This window comes from Buteo buteo, chromosome 12, assembly GCF_964188355.1.
Source record: "Buteo buteo chromosome 12, bButBut1.hap1.1, whole genome shotgun sequence".
NCBI lineage: Eukaryota > Metazoa > Chordata > Aves > Accipitriformes > Accipitridae > Buteo > Buteo buteo.
The window spans coordinates 26,843,644-26,860,514 of NC_134182.1; the positions used below are offsets into that span (position 1 = coordinate 26,843,644).

The 16,871-nt window shown below is 46.6% G+C and overlaps 1 pseudogene; it reads right to left on the bottom strand.

Moving 5' to 3' along the window:
- Window positions 1–9,372: 9,372 nt before the first annotated feature.
- Window positions 9,373–16,871, bottom strand: part of LOC142038097 (TOG array regulator of axonemal microtubules protein 2-like) — a 44,776-nt pseudogene continuing 37,277 nt past the window's right edge.

Below are 16,871 nucleotides of genomic sequence, written 5' to 3' on the forward strand. Positions count from 1 at the left end.
CAGGAAGGACCAAAGGTGCAGTGTTTGCTTTTTGGCCTCAGTCAGAGCAAGGGGAGTTTGAGCAGGAGCTGAGTGGGGCACTTGCCCATTTGCCCACACACAGCAGCAAAACAAGCCCTGGGAGCCTGAGGGCAGCACCTGAGCCAAGGTGGGAGCTCTCACTCTGCCTCCTGTGGTGAGGCAGAGACCAGGCTGTTGCTCTTCTTATGAAGAGGAGCTTCCCATTTCCCTGTCAACAAACCACTCCATCTGCTCTGCAGCTCCCACCTGTCCTCCTCTCCCCTCCTTCCATCCGCCACCGAAGCGCTGCTGCTCTTCCACACGTCCCAGGACTGTGTCTTTTTTAAATGACACCCAAACTCTCCAGCACACGGCTGGAGTCACCCAGCAGAAGCTTCCCTCATGTGGCTTTAAGACTTCAAAACAACTTTTGAAAAGAGAAAAAGAAAAGGAAAAATCATCAAATCTTTCTCCCAGATTTTATTGCCTTCTGGGAGAGACGCTTGCACCCAGCAACCTCCACCAGAGCATAGTAAAAGCAACCCCTCTGCCTGGCTCCTGCCAGCCCCCGCCGGAGCACCACCTTGCTGAGAAAGCAACAGCGCATGAGACAGGGCTGTCCACCAACCTCCTTCACAAACATGCGTGTCCTTCACTGCGGAAATCTAGCTCCACGTTGTTAAGCTTGTATTCCCCCCGGGAGCTGTAAAACCCTGCTGTGGGTTGCCTCCCACAAGGAAACAAGGATTTCTTCTGTTCCAGACCCTGTGTTTCCACGACTGGAAGCAGGGACAGCCATTTGTGAAGCTGGACCCCTTCTCCAGGAGTACAGCAGGCTCCCCTTTCCAGGTGCACGAGCTCAGCAGGCAAACAGTGCCAGACACGAGGAAAAAACAAGGCTGCATAGCAACCACTTCTCTGAAGAAATCTTGAGGCGTGAGATGCAAGGAATATCTTTTGCCTGCAGGCCTGGCAGGCAGATCCCTGGGTGCCGCAGCTGCAAACACCTGAGGGACCTCCGCAGCACCCAGACCTTCAGGCAGGGACACACTCTGACCTGCAACATGTTCCCGGTCCCTCCCTGCCTGCTTGCCACCACTGCGTGAGAATCATGCCTAAAGCTGTGCGCAACGCCCAAGCAAACAGCAAAGTATGCATCTGCTGGAAACTGGTAAAAGGGAGGGGAAAGTTTCCACCCCCTTCACTGCAGGATTTGATGACATCTCTGCATGGTAAATTGCTTAGCTAGGCAGCGTGAGCCTGGAGCCCCTCTCAGTTAGATTGCTGTAAATCCATATCAGCCCTACAGAAAGCACCACATTCAGGCAAGGTTAGGAAAAGAGAAGAGCTAATTGCTTCAGCCTGGCCCTCTCCAATGTGGCATGTCCACAGTCGCTGCACTCTCCACTAAATGCTGCCAAACTGGAATTCTCCACCAGCCCCATTACAAATTTTTTATACCGCTCCCCTGTGCTGCTGCTAATTATGCAATACGCAACACAGAGCAGAAATTTAGTTTTGCTACTGTGTGTGTTTTGTTGTTGTTATGCTCACTCAAAAGCTACTTCCAAATGTGAAAATAATATTTTGTTTGGAAATTTTCCATAACAAGGTCACTGCTGGCTGGTTTTATAAACACCCAGCACACAAAAAGAGAGAGAAATTTTGTGCAGAGGTGCAAGGGTTCGCATGAGGTTCTCTGTTAACCATGGGGAATGGCAGCTCAACCTGTCTTTACAATTATTTGGATGGAGAGTGTCCACACAAGTATTATGAGAAAAGGAATTCAGACACCAAGCAGCAAGTCCCGAGCCACTGTATCCAACCTGCAAGCCAACAGATAAGTGGGAAGGGGGTTTTAGCTGTAAAAATGTACAATAATTCAGCTCCTACAGGGGAAAAAAAAAAAAAACCACAGAAAACCATCTGCAGGAGTTAGCAATCCTTCTCCAACAAGCAAAGGCAGCACACACACCCTGTTGCGATTTGGGGAGATGACTGTCACCTCACTTGGTAAAAGCAGCAGCAAAGCCAAAGGGAAGCATCTTCCTGTTACTGCTGAGCCACCCCGTTGGTACTGGTGCTGTAGGAGTAAAGGATTCAGCCTTACAATGAGTCATCTTAAACCACACAACTCTCTCAGCTTCTTCAAGGCTGAGTAATCAGACATGTGAGAAAATGACAACTCTATATATCACAGAACGGCAGAAAACGAGCTGACTGCAGCAAATGGGTCCCCAAATGTGACATCTCCTGCATGAAACAGGAGTATTCTCCCAAAAGGCTTCTCCCTTTTGCTACAAACAAGAGGCAGAGGACTACCCTCAGACTCCAGCGCTGCTTTAGACCTTAAGAGACACAAGGAAAATTCTGTCTCAGCTGTGTTGGAGGCTTCAGGCAAGACTTAATCTACTCCAGCTCCTGCCTGCAAAGCAAGCATAGCAGAAATGCTGCTTGCTCACCTTTCCCCGTATTTTCTTTTAAGGCAAACCCTTTAAGGTAGGGAATTGTCTCTTCCTACATGTGTGTGCATCATCTAACAGAACTGGCACAGCCATCAGCTAGGGATGTTACCATAAAATATTGGTGGCAGTAGCTCTTCAAAGGACTTTCCCCAAAACAGTGTTTGGTTGTTCCCTTTAATTGAAGGGGCCAGCAATGAGCTACAAGCTCAGCTCTAGTGAAAAAGTTAAGCTCCTGGGTGTCTCAAAATGAGCACTTCTACAGGGAAACAGCATTAGCAGCACTGAAAAGCGTGACCACTGTTAAATCACGCAAAAGTGACAAAAGTAGAGCAAAGGTAGTCAGCTGGTCAGACTAAGGACCACCCAGGAGCATCTAATGTCCAGTCTCTCTCCCCAAACACCTGCTTACACTCTCTTTTCTTTTGGCTCAGTAATACTGAAGCTGATGGGACAGATGCAACCAAAGAGAAACTTGAAAGCCTACATGCTTAGCCTTAAAAACAGCAAGCCAAAGTTTTATTTCATCCTTTCTAAAAGGAAGAAAAAAATTGCAGCCATAATCAGGGAACAGAGTACCTTCCCTCCTGAACCTAACTTGTGTCAGACCCACTTCACCTCCAGCAGCATCATCCACGTGGCCATGCTCTTATGTCACCTGCACACCCTGTAATGATGCATTACGTTACACAAGGAAGGGGCAGTGTCCGTGTGTTCACGTGCATCCTGGAAACGAACCTGGTGATGGCTATCACATCATTCCTTGAGACAGCCATGGGATAAACCTTGCTACGAGATCAAACCCTCTCTCGCATCCATCCATAGCACCCCAAGCACCTCCGCCAGTCCTCCCTGACAGAGCAGTCCAATCATTCCTCACAAGTTAACAAAAATTCCCTTGAAATCCCCTTTCTCTAGACATGAAGCATGGCCTCTCTATTTCAATAAACACATCTTGGACTTATTTGGCTAAACCTCCACACTCTGCTTTGAAGCCTTGGGGCACCGTAGGCAGGAGCACAGGGCTGAGCAGGGCTTCCCCCCGCCATCTGCAGCAGGGACGGAAATCATGCCACCTTACGTGCCTGTACCCAGAAACCTGCTCAGCTATTCCTCTCAGCACATTTTCTTTCACATAGTACACTTGCTGAGCAGCACAGCCCTTCGCAGCAGCCTCCTGGCACGCAGGCAGTTTCTTTTTTGTTCGCAGCATTGGGAGCCCTTGGGCTTTCCCCATGGCAACCTCATTTGTGCATTGGGCAAGGGCGATCAATATTGCGTGGCATTCGAGCCTGTGAGGGAAACGGCCCAAGTGCACAAAGCAAATGTTAATTAGAGCCCAGCAGACAGGTCTGGAGCTGGTGAGCTTATACAGACCTTTTTAAAATGTTCATTTTTATCAATCCTGAATTCACAGTGATAGGAAAAGAGAGAAGAAAGATGGACAGACAACAGGAAAAACACAGATACTGCTGTATCTGCCGCTCTCCATCTGCCTCTGTTTTGCCCAGCCCTGGGGAGCATCAAGACCTCTCTGCCTGTTCCTTATTCATTAGACACTGTCCCCTAATCAGCCTCTGGGCTGAATGGCACGCCGGCTGGAGTAGAAATAGTTTTGAGAAACCCTTCTCGCCTGTTATTGGCTTCACGGTCAACTCGTCCTTCTGCAAACAAGTTACAAACAACACCACTTATGTGCTGTCCTGGGTAAATACACATATATATGCTTTTTCAAAAGCAGTGCATGTTTTCCCAATGAAATATGGTTCCTCCTCGTACACAGACAATTGTGATTGAAGATAGCTACGAGCCAGAAATGACTCAGATTGCAAATGTGCAAAGCTTCGGGATTTGGACCAAGTTTTCTTTGTTCAGGTCTATTGTGAGCACAGAATACATTTAGTTAGAAAACTTCATTCTATACAGGACCTTTTGGGTATGTTGTCCCCCAAACATGTAAATAAATGGCACCATTGTAATGCCAAATGATCAACAGCAGCTGGAGATGACACAAAGAAGCCATGGCAAAAGAGGAAGAGGAGAGGCCCAGTGAGGAAAGGATATGGTGAGACAGATTTATTCCTTATTGCAATTGCACAGAGGAAGATTTTAGGCCATCACTTACTGGGACAAGAGCAGTCTGTAAGTTTGAAAAAAAAAAAAAAATAATAGCTTTCTACAGGTGTGAAATGTGAACTACTATCAGCCCTGGGCAGGCCCAGAAGAGAGGTATGGTGTTACCATTACCTTCAAATGGAGTATTAATTGCAGAATCCCTGGGGAATGAATGAGCAGTACCTGCCAGCAGCTGCCAGACGGCGCAGTGACGTCCCACAGCTGCAGAGGTCCAGCCTGCAAGGGCACCTCCCAGAGCCAGCGGGCTGATTTAGCTGGAGGGCAGCTGTTCCTTGGGGAAACAGGAGCATGTTTTGTTCGCACTGGGTGATACTGAAAATAAAAACCTGCCAGAATAATACAGCAGTCAAAGCAATAGGGATCCTAGTACTGGCACAATTATATCCATATGAAAGTCGTTTTATTAGTATAGCCAATTTCCCTTCTTGAAATAACACGTACTACTATTCGAATATTTGCAGTGACAGAAATGTGTCAACGCTGAGGAGTTTTACAGCCTAATACATTACATACACTGGCAGTATACACAGAGGAGGACTATTGTGCAGAGGAAGTGTCTCCATGCATAGACGAGTGCGTATAGATGTGCATGTGTCCGTAGAGAAAGCTGGAGCAGCAGCAGTCGAATCACAAGGGACATGAAATTTCAGGCTCTGCCTGAGAGCCTGGGCTTAACTGCAGTGCTGGCCGCTGGGCACGTACGTCCTTTGCAGGACCCAGCAGCGGGTAGTGACAGACCTGCGCATCCTGCAGCCTTCACTGCGGTCTCCAAAGGGGACAGTTTTTCCTTTCCGCTCTCAAATGCGGCAGAACATGCTAAACGGCTGTGAAAGTAGCACAGCCTTCATTTATTTGGGGCACAGCTTTTAACATAGAGAGAGGCTTTACAAGCTCCTTTACCATTGCCAGCTGCATTAAGAAAGTACTGGGGGGCTTTTAAGGATACACAGGGCAGTTTGTTGGCCAAACAAAGTTACTGGTTTTTTCAGCTCAAGATACCAAGGCACAGTAGAGGCTTAAAGGTTCAGGTCAACTCTAATTTTAACTAGAGTGGTTTTCTCACCTCTGCCTGTATCAAAGGCAGTATCACAGCATCAGGATTCAGTGTCAGCTGTCAGAGATTCGGTAGCAATGCAACCACTTTTATTCCCATTGTCACTATTTAATAAGGATGAAAATAGCCACCTCAGTGCAGCCCCCCTCCCTCTGCTTGAGAGAGAGACTTCAGCAGCTGGTTCCCAATCCCACCTTTAACCTTGGCAAAAGCAAATTCTACCAGAATCACCTTATTACACTCCATGACCCAGCTGCACCTCTGCAAAAGCAAATTCTACCAGAATCACCTTATTACACTCCATGACCCAGCTGCACCTCTGCAAAAGCAGCTCCCTTCAGGTGCATTCTTCAATTCTCTCCTCCACCTCTCACAGCAGCACCATGAGACAGCACCAACATTACTTACAACAGCAGCCTTCAGCCTCCACGCCACACTTTGGGGCCATCCTTCCTTCCTTCCTTGTTCTCCCTCCCCGGCCACCCTCCCTATTTGCCATTCCTTTTTCCATACCATCCCCAAAGTCTTCTTGGCACTGCCAAGTTCATACGTTCACATTGCTGCAGGGCTTTGTGGTTGCATTTCCACAGGGAGATTAGGGTCCAGCTAACACATTTGCATGGCACAAGCACTCAGAAGAGCAGGCGAGCCATGCCACCAGGTACTTGCTTTGACTCTTGCTGAGAAGAAAGTGCCCATTTGAGGAAATGATGAATTTTGCAGACTGCATTCAGAGTGCGTAGCACCAGTCTCTCTATTCACACAACTTCAGAGGTCTAATGCCCCCTTGCACAGGGAGACGGCACAAACTCGCTACCTTCCTACTCTGTAGGGGAAGGTAAGCTTTATTCGCTCCTTTATGGTAGAAGCCATCTCACCTTTTACCCTCCACCTTTGCTTGATGACAACAACTCTTACCTTCAGCAAGCAGGAGGAACCATCTGTGACAGCCAGGGTCTGTCTTGGGGCTCTGGCAGGATGTAGGGTAAGAGTAAGCCAACGTTCAAGATTGCCATAAATTTCTTTTGCTATACTAACTTCTGCGGGTTAGCAGCTGCACTCCACATTAAATGCAATAATTAAATTAATTAAGCTGGCCCTGCAAGTGCAGTTTGCAGTCCCCTCTCTGGTGAGACTTCTGTAATCAAGTTATAATAAAAATAAGTTAGAAAAATTAAGTATTTAAATTCTTACCAGTGCCAGAAGAAGATCCAACACTGCTCTGCCTTCTGTTTGTATCATCCACAAACCTTAGTAGCTCCTTAATAACTTCTGAGATGTGCACCTGTGCAAACATGTGGCAGGAGAGCTCACCTGAGCTGAATCAACCCCTGCCCATTAACCCCTCTGCTTGTCACTGCAGAGAGTCACACTCGCAGCTAAATTTGATCTCGCTGTGGTAGGAGTGCCCCTCTCATGGGGAAACTGTCTCCGCTGGAGAGTTAGAAAAATAAAACACCTAGACAGAAAATAGGTACTGGCAGGCAATGCTTTATTCTCATTGACTGTGGGGAACAGTATGCGTGAAAGCACCACTTGAGGCCAACAGAGTTAAGAAACCAGTTACATGGGTAACTTTTCAAACCTACTTTTTCAAGTGCTATAACTAAATGCATAAAAAACAGGCTCTGGGAGGCATCATGTGACATGCACAAAAGCTTTTTTTCTCCCAAGTGCAGAAACTTCCCCCCACATTCTCAAGAGCCCAAGCACAGCCGAAAAGCAAGTAAAACCAAAGAGCTTTTACTCAGCCCAGCAAAAGCAGCCTGGGCAGAGCAGCATTTACGGAGCTCCTGAGTGAGAGATCTGGAGAGGAAGGAAACAGCAAGAACAACTATTGAGGTAGAGGAAGCAAAACCAGGAGGCCCTCTAGAGATGCCAACCGCTTAAAAAAAAAATAAAAATTGCCTGTTAAAATAGATCTCGGGAGGTAGCAAACTGCAGGTGCTTAATTACATGACATAGTTCGAGGTCTGCTATTTAAACTCATCCATCCTTTAACACTCTCCAGTGTTTCACCCTTAGCATTGGGTGCACACATATAATCTGCGGAGCCCTGTCACGCCTGCAAAACAAGTGCATGCTACCAGGCTGTTCCTGTTTCTGGTAAGCTATTAGAAAAATTTCTTGAGATGCTAAACTCCAAAATGTTCTAGCGGATCTGCAAGGACTATGGCTTCCAGCAGGCTCTGCAGGATCCCCAGAGACACCAGTGTTTCAGAGCCAGGTCCCTGGGCTAGCTCACATGCCAAGACTTCAGAGATGAGTTCCTGAGTGCTCCCTGCTACTAAAAGTTGGGAGTTAAAAACAAAAAGCAGTAGCAAAAAAAACCCCCAAACATTTTAGAAGAGTCTACTAAATAACTTTGCCGCTTTAGTACTGTACTAAGAAGAAAAAGAGATTCCTTAAGAGGTGACCCAAGGCAACAATAGCATCTGGCAAGTTGGAATCCTGTACAGATATAGACATACCAAACAATGCAGCAAATAAATGCAAGACCCCAAGACCCCTGGGATGGGCAGATCTCCCTGGACTACTCTTTGGCCACCCCGCTTCGTACAAGGTCCTTGTACGTGTCAAGAACCTGTCAAGGCTCTTTTAACCTTCCATGGGCCCAGTGTGTTTCATGCCATTATTGTCCTATTTTTTTTCCTCCCCAAAACTTCCATTTTCCTTTCTTTCAGAACTCTGCCAGTATATTGCAGACTATATGAACATAGATCAGGCTGCTCTGTTTTCATATCTGACTATACAGATGCACCAACATCTGCTGCTTTCAGCCCTTCCTCTCTTCTCTCATCAGTTCTCCCCTTGTGCTTCCAAACCTTTCTATGGTGAAGGTCTGGCACATCCCTTCCTCACTCTGTTTCCTGAAGCTCAGGTTCAGAAGTGCTTTATTGCTCCACATATAAGGCAAACCCTTCACTTCTCAAAAGACAGAAAAAAAGACATTTAAAAAATGTATATCCTTTAAAAAACTATACCTTGTCCCACAGCTTAGGTCTCCCCAGCTTCTGTAGGACACCCTTAGCCCACTCACTGCCCAGCACTCCATGTTCCACCCAGCACCCCCTGCAAGGTGGCACAGCCCCCTGCCCCAAGCCCCTCTCCTGCACCTCCTCAGGTGTGCCCCAAGGTGCTGGGAGGCAGTCGGATGGCACCGGTCACCTCGCCACATCAGTCCGTTGCACGGGGGACGACAGACAAGATGCATCCCCTGAAATGGGAAGAAAATTTCAGTGCAGCTGGGGAGATTTCTGCTGTCATGGGACAGGGAGTCTGAGCTTGACCTGGACATCTCAGGTATCTGCCACTGCACCAGCAGCTACCAGAGACTTGTAAAGGGGCCACCCAGTAGCTTGGCACGTATGACATACACTGGCACATACAGTGAGATGCACATCCTCCGATAACCCCATGGCGTATCCTCTGGGCTAGCAGGTCCTGGTCTCTCATCGTCTGCTTCCCAAATCAAGCCATCTAATCCTGTAACCCCAATGCTTCCAAAGCCCATCTCTTACTTTGTAAGTAAATATATGTATATATACATGCACATCTCTTACTTTGTAAGTATGTATAGAAATATATTCTTTTCCTTTTTACAGTTACAAATTGCATTTACACACAGGTTGGTTTTTTTTTTGGTATCTGTGCAAGCATCTTAAGGAACATGAGCTCAAGATATAAAATTTTTGAGAATTCCTTTTATTTTTTATTAGTTTTTAAAACCCTACATCAAAATATATAATGTATGTCCGTAACAGGAAACTCTGTAGGGTAAATCCTTTTCTTCAAACACAAAGAATGAAACCAATGCCACCGCCACATCCACCTTTGCCTCCACCTTTCCCATCAGCTTCCTGGAGCACACCAAGCCTTCAATTAACATTCAGGTCCAAAATGTCGTAGAGGTTTTTCGCCACACACAGAGACTGCTTGGCGGCATGCTCCTTCAGCCTGGAGCCCATCACTTGGTAGAGGGTAGCTGCAAACTTGGTGACCACAGCCTTGACTTTGCTGCTTCGGGTAGGCAGGACCCTGTTTTCCAGGAAGGACCAGAGCGCGGGCAGGGCGTAGCGCTTGATGACTTGGGGTTTCCGAGGATAAACAGATTCCACAAGCACTGCCGGACAAGAGAGACAAGCTTCTTAAAAACGTTAGTGCAAACAAGTACCTACCTTTATTTTTGGTTCTTGGAAGCCTTTTCTGGCTAATATCAGCAAGCACAAATTGCCCGACGATCCAGAAACAGGCAACAGTCTCTGACCATCCACTGAACAGAACAATCAACCTCTGAGGACCTTAATTTCTCCAAATTAGAGGCTTTACATCTGTGATAGACTTAGCAAAGTGAATCATACACATTTTGCAAATCATTTCACTATCCGCTTCTGCATTACAAATGACAAAAATGTCAAATCACTGTTTATTTCCATTAAGAAGTTGTCTAAACCATCTGCTGAAGATTTTGAAATGCAGCTTAGAGAGGTAATTGAAAGATTTCTAATAAAAAGGATGATTACTTTTTTGTGACCTTTGATGAAAAATGCCGGAAGTCTAATTTGGCAGTTCCCTTTGCTCAGTGGCACACAGCGAACAGCAGTATTATACTACACTTCAAAATTCCAGCCCACAAAAGATGTGTGCTGCTTGACAGTTTTATTAGAAACATCAGTGACTAACTGATGTCTTTGGCAGAATGGTCTAGTTTGAGCTTTTTTCCCCTCATACTTGGTGGCTTCTAATGAACAGCTGTTTCAAACTTCAGGACGCCTTAGATAATTACCCAGACCCCATTGCCATGGCATTTGAGCATCTCATGATTTTAATGGGATTTACCCTCATAATGTTTTCTGAAATAGGGGAATAGAGAGAGAAAAATCTTACGCAGGGGGCTGACATTTAACCAAAAAACAAGCATTCCCTCTCATTCTCTCTGAAGTCTGCTCTCAGCTCATTTTCTGAACTATATTAAATACAAACAAAAATTTACTCCCAATAGGCTCCTCGCATGGCAGATTTTGCTGAGAGATCAAAATCTGAAATGGTCTGGAGACAGAGTTCTTATTTTCTGTTCAGTGGAAAAGTTATGCAGTAACCATTTATTATTCTGTAGTGGAAGGACCTTCATTTTCTCTACACCGTTAATCTAGCATCAGTCATCAACATTTAAACAGCTCCTGAAAGCACCTAAAACCAATTCTGGTAAGCAAGAATGTAGGTAATTAGGGCCTGGCGGTCGGAAGATCTCGCGTTGTACGGAAAGTTAGAGCCCCTCTCCTAATGACCAATAGTGTTTAATTTACGATGTAAGCAGACGGAAGTGGCGTCGTAAACCAAAGGTATATAACACCGTGTCGACCACTAATAAATGCCATTTGCTGTCCACCACATTGGTGTCCGCAAGCTGATGGACGGGGGTCGCCGTTCCTGAACCAGGTCGCCACGCCTGCATGCCAGGCGACAAGTGGTGCCGAAACCCGGGAAGATCGCCTGGACGGGTGAACGGTCAGACGGGCTGCTGGACCAGCTCGACGGGAAGAGGTCGAGGGGGGACGCTCCCGGACCAGGACCAACAAGGAGGATGGAAGCCCTTGTGAAGGTCGTATCCCAATTGTGTAAACAGTGGGGGATTGAGTGTAGGCCCAAAGATTTTATCCTTGCGATTGCGAGGCTTTTGCAGTTTGGAGCCATTGATCAGCCGGTAGATATACTCCACCCTGAGGTGTGGGATAAGTGCACTAAAGCGTTAGCCGAGGAGACGAAGTCCTCGGGCAGCGGAAAAAACCTTAAAGCGTGGGGAAAAGTTGAACAGGCTTTACAAAAAGCCATACAAGAGCAGGAAACCTGGAGGGCTGCAAGAGACTGCCTGCTGGTCACCCCGAAATTGGGAGTCGGGGCAGCCACACAGACTCAGTGCCCCCCAGGCGACGGCAATTCTGCCGAGTTGGAACACCCGCGGGAGGGCGGCGCGTCCCAAAAATCCCCAAGCCCCGGTCCGCTCGCGGAGGCAAAAGATCAAGCGAAATCTTTCTGGGGAGGGTTAGCCGAGGAAGCTAGGACCGCCGCGGAGAGATCACAGTCAGAAAATATCCGGGCTAAACCACCGCCCTATGCGCCCCAAGATGGCGCGGAGCCCCTAGGGGAAAGGCGGGGCGAGAATGCCCCCGGCGAGAACAAAGACAAAGCGCTAGAACTAACAAGCGCACACAAAAGAGAAGGGGAGGGGAACGAGAAGGAGGCAGGCGATGGGAGTGACCGACACAGAGGGGGGAGTGCGGGTGAGGGGCGGAGAGCCAATCGTAGCGGCCATTTGAAAAAACGGCCGACCACCCCCCCGAACAGAAGGCGGGGCGAGCCTAGAGGGAGGGAACGGCCCACCCACAGGGGGCGGGGCCGGAGCCCAACAGAAAGGTACTGGAGCCCGGAAGTGACCAGTCAGTCGAGTTCCGACTCCGGTCGCTCGCAGCCGATCCAACTTCAGAGGATGAAACACCTCCCCGCTGGGGAAATCAGGTGCCCTTGCCGGGAGAGCGAACTGAGCCTCCTGAATCTTTGCCTGAGCCTATGCCTGCTGAGCCGTCACCCGCACCCCCTCCGGCGCTTCCTCCTCCCTTTCTTTTCCGCCCCCCCCCCCCCTCCGCCGCCTTGCAGCGGCCCGTGTCCGCCGGCCATGGAGCGGCCGCCGCCTGGCGCTGTCGCGGCTGGCCCCCGGGCAGAACCATCCGCGCCCGTTCATCCATCCCGCCTTGCCGAACCGGAGACGGTGAAACCAACTGCGCCCGCGATAGACGCGGAGTCGCTTGCAGTAGCCGCTGCGGACGAGAAACAGAGACATTGGAGAGGAGTAATAAAAGATGCCATTATAGAAGGGACTATGCTCCAAGCATTCCCAGTTATTGCATTAAATGGGCAGAAAAAAATGGGAAGCATTTGACTGGAATGTCATTGAGAAATTAAAGAATGTGGTAAGTCAGTACAGAATCAAATCTGCGTTAGCTCAACAAATACTGCAATTCACTTTTTCTGCTGATACCCTGATACCTCAAGATATTAAACAGATAGCACGGTTAGTTTTAGAGCCCTCCGAAGTTAGTGTTTTTCCGGCAGTGGGAGACGCTCTGTGATCTGGAACAAGCAATACCACAACAAACAGATCCCTTATGGAGAGTAACCACACAGATGCTGATGAGCACTAGACCCTTCACATCAGGGAACGCTCAGTTACAATGTATCACTAAGGTTCATCACCTATCACAGATCTTGGCATATTAAGCTTTTCTTTCCATACCAGACAATATGCAAAGCCATACTTTTACTCAGGTGAAACAGGAGCATAATGAACCTTTCGCACAGTTTCTTTATAGACTGCATAGGACAATCTACGACCACCATGACATGAACAGGGCATGAAAGAAAACATGCAGCTCCACAAGGAGCTACAAAGAAGCACAAGGCCAGTAAGACACCCTTGGTCAAGTGTTTTAACTGTGGCAAACGTGGACACATTAGGAGCAAATGCACAGCTTCTGCTGAGAAAGATGACAATACCACCAAGAATACAGGAAGAAGGGAAAACTTTACACCGAGCACGAAGACCCCTTGCGCGATAACACAAACACAAGGAGCTTGGGCTGCCAGCCCTCAGGCAGCCTCACAACCACCAGATCCGCCACTGCAGGGAGCTCAGGAGTGGACGTGGAAACCGCAGTACACATTCAACATAAAGGGACTATTGGGGTTTGGGCTTAGTGCATTTGTGATAGGGTGATCTTCAACAGCTCTAAAAGGAATTTTGGTAGTCCCAGAGTTTATTGATGCAGATTTTTGTGGGGCTGTGAAAATTATGATTCATGTTTTAATCCCTCCTGTTTCTGTTCTTAAAGGTACCAGAATAACACAATTAGTTCCATTCAGGTTGTGTGTTCCAAACCCGGGTGAAGTACAACATGGAGATGGTGGATTCGGCTCCACAGGGGAATCACAGGTATACCTTGCCATGGACATATCAAAAGGTAAACCAGAAAAGGTAATGCAATCGGAAGGGACTGACGGAGTTATTGTCAAGAAACTGACGACAATCGATACAGGAGCTGATGTTACAATTATTTCACAATATATATTTGGCCTCCATCATGGCCATTGGTCAATCCAAATTTTGGCATTGCAGGGATAGGGGGCACACAAGCCACCTTAGTAAATCAGCTACCGATTACATTTGTGTTCCCCTACGGTGACAACGTTACGACACGTCCATATGTCATGACTACCCCAACTGAATTGTTTAGCCTCATAAGCCGCGATGTATTGAGCCAAATGAAGGCAATGTTAGTGACCCATCCTTTTTAGAAGCAGTCACTGAGGGGCAGCCAATCCTGAAAATTAACTAAAAAACAGATGAGCCTGTTTGGATTGATCAATAGCCGCTAAATTTTGAAAAGCTGCTAAAAATACAAGAGTTAGTTAAGGACCAATTGAGAGTGGGACATGTTGTTCCTTCTACTAGTCCATGGAACATACCAATGTTTACCATTCCCAAGAAAACTAGGAAATGGAGACTGTTACATGATCTCAGAACTGTGAATGCAGTGATGCACAGTATGGGAGCCCTGCAGCCAGGTTTGCCATCTCCAGTTATGCTTCCAGAATAATGGGATTTGTTAATTATAGATCTAAAGGATTGTTTTTTCACCATTCCCTTGCACCCAGATGACATCGAATGGTTCGCCTTTTCGGTACCATTGATTGACAAGACAGAGCCCTATAAGAGATACCATTGGGTCGTGTTACCGCAAGGAATGTGCAATTCCCCCAACTATGTGTCAGGTATATGCAGCCTGGGCATTAGAGCCTGTAAGAAAGCAGTTTCCTTGGTTACATTTTGATAGCAGGAAAGAACTTGCCACAAGATGGAATTTTAACTCAATTGCAGGACATCTCAAGCCATTGTGGAGTAACAATTACTCCTGAAAAGGTACAAAAGGCAACACCTTGGAAGTATTTGGGGTGGCACATAGATGTTAGCAATGTTAGAAATTTCAATGGTACATGATGTCCAGAAGCTTGTGGGAGACATCCAGTGAGTACGAAATCTTTGCGGTATCACTAATAACAATAGGGCCCTTCTGGTAAAACTCTTGAGTTCGAGTCCACGTGTATATTGATACCTATCCTGCTGCCATGTGGACCACGGTACAAACTAGAGAATAGGCCTTACATATTGAATGACATCTTCACACTTCGTTTGCAGTACTGGGTGTGCCTAAAGAAATTAAGACAGACAACGGCCTGGTCTATGGTTCTACACAATTTGCTCAATTTTATAATTTGTGGAAAATTCACCATGGTACGGGTATTCCACATCTTCCCACAGGACAAGCTATTGTCAAACAGGCCAACCAAACCCTAAAGAGCATGCTGCAAAACAAAAAGAGGGGAACCCAGGGCTTACTCCCAGAGGAACGATTGGCCAAAGCCTTATTTGTGCTAAATTATCTTAGATTGACAAGTGATCACAAAGACCCACCAATGGTAGTGCATCATGCTCTTTTACAGGCGGAAAGGACGCGTCAAAGCACAGGAATCATGGTAATGTATAAGGACCCAGAGTCCGGGAAATGATGCGGACCAGCAGTAAGCATAATTTGGTTAAACATAGTGTGACTATGAGAAGACAGTGTGGGGTATACGTAAAAGTTAGTTAAAGCCAAAGTTAAAGGTAAAGTTTATTTCCATTAATAACCTGGGAACAAGGTTGATTGTGTTTCCACAGATACAGGCCCACGACGGACTCCTGTTGAATTTGTACGATCATCATCATCTGAAGCATCATAGATGATGTGGCAATATGAATACCACCTCAATCAAAAACTAATGCATAGGTCTTAACAGGTCAAGATCTCTGTGCACCGCAACCTCATCATAAAGCCCATGAACCAAGAGACAAGATGGCTATGACTCGTGCAGCGTGCCTGGCCAGCAGGCGCATGTGTCATAGACTGCAATCGAGGCAGACTTTTGGCACCCGCTGGCCACGTGTGCTAAAACCTGTTCCTCTGCAAATGTATAAATACCGGGATTTTCCGAAGAGCATCGGGCTGGTGTGCAGCAAGGCCATCGTTGCCTCCGTGGGGACGCCCACGCAAAGCTGGCACCTACCGATTGCTGGGCTGAGTTTGCGGAACAAGATGACACAAGAATGTTGTATATATGCAGACCACACCGGAATAGTGAGAGACACCATGGCTAAACTGCGAGAAGGACTGGAAAAGCGAAAAAGAGAACGGGAGACGCAACAAAACCAGTCACTGTGGTTAACCACCCTGATATCCTCCTTGATCGGGCCGATCACAATAATCCTGCTGACACTGATTTTCGGACCCTGTATACTGAACAGGCTCGTGTCGTTTGTCAAAAAACGACTACAAAGCGTTAACATCATGTTTGTAGAGCACCAACAAATGCTTTAAGAATATTTAACATTGTCCCTAACAATTTCCTGACTTACTCCTTGACTTCCTTACTTACCTATCTTAACTAACTAATTTACGGTGTTTATAGTTTTTAATATAGTTTTCTACTTAGATTTATAATATATTACATATATTTTTTAAGACTTTTTATAAAACTAAAAATTTTTTGCTAATTGTATTAATATAATTTTTATAACTAATTTAATTAATTTAACTAATTTAACAATGCATAGGGAGGGGGGAAATGTAGGTAATTAGGGCCTGGCGGTCGGAAGATCTCGCGTTGTACGGAAAGTTAGAGCCCCTCTCCTAATGACCAATAGTGTTTAATTTACGATGTAAGCAGACGGAAGTGGCGTCGTAAACCAAAGGTATATAACACCGTGTCGACCACTAATAAACGCCATTTGCTGTCCACCACATTGGTGTCCGCAAGCTGATGGACGGGGGTCGCCGTTCCTGAACCAGGTCGCCACGCCTGCATGCCAGGCGACACAAGAAAAGGGTTATGGTACCTATTTGAAAATGGGAGTTAATGTGAGTTTAAATGCTATTAAACACCGTGGTCACCGTGGAGCTTCAGAAGAGAAAGCGCTGTCTGTTCCCTCTAAATCCCAGAGAGAACATCTGCTCTCTCCAAAGTAGTCCCAATTTATTTTCAAATGCTTTATTTTTTCAGGAGATTAAAATAACTCTAAGATTATATTCTATGTTTATGGAGATTTACTCGATTCAAATTATCTTTAA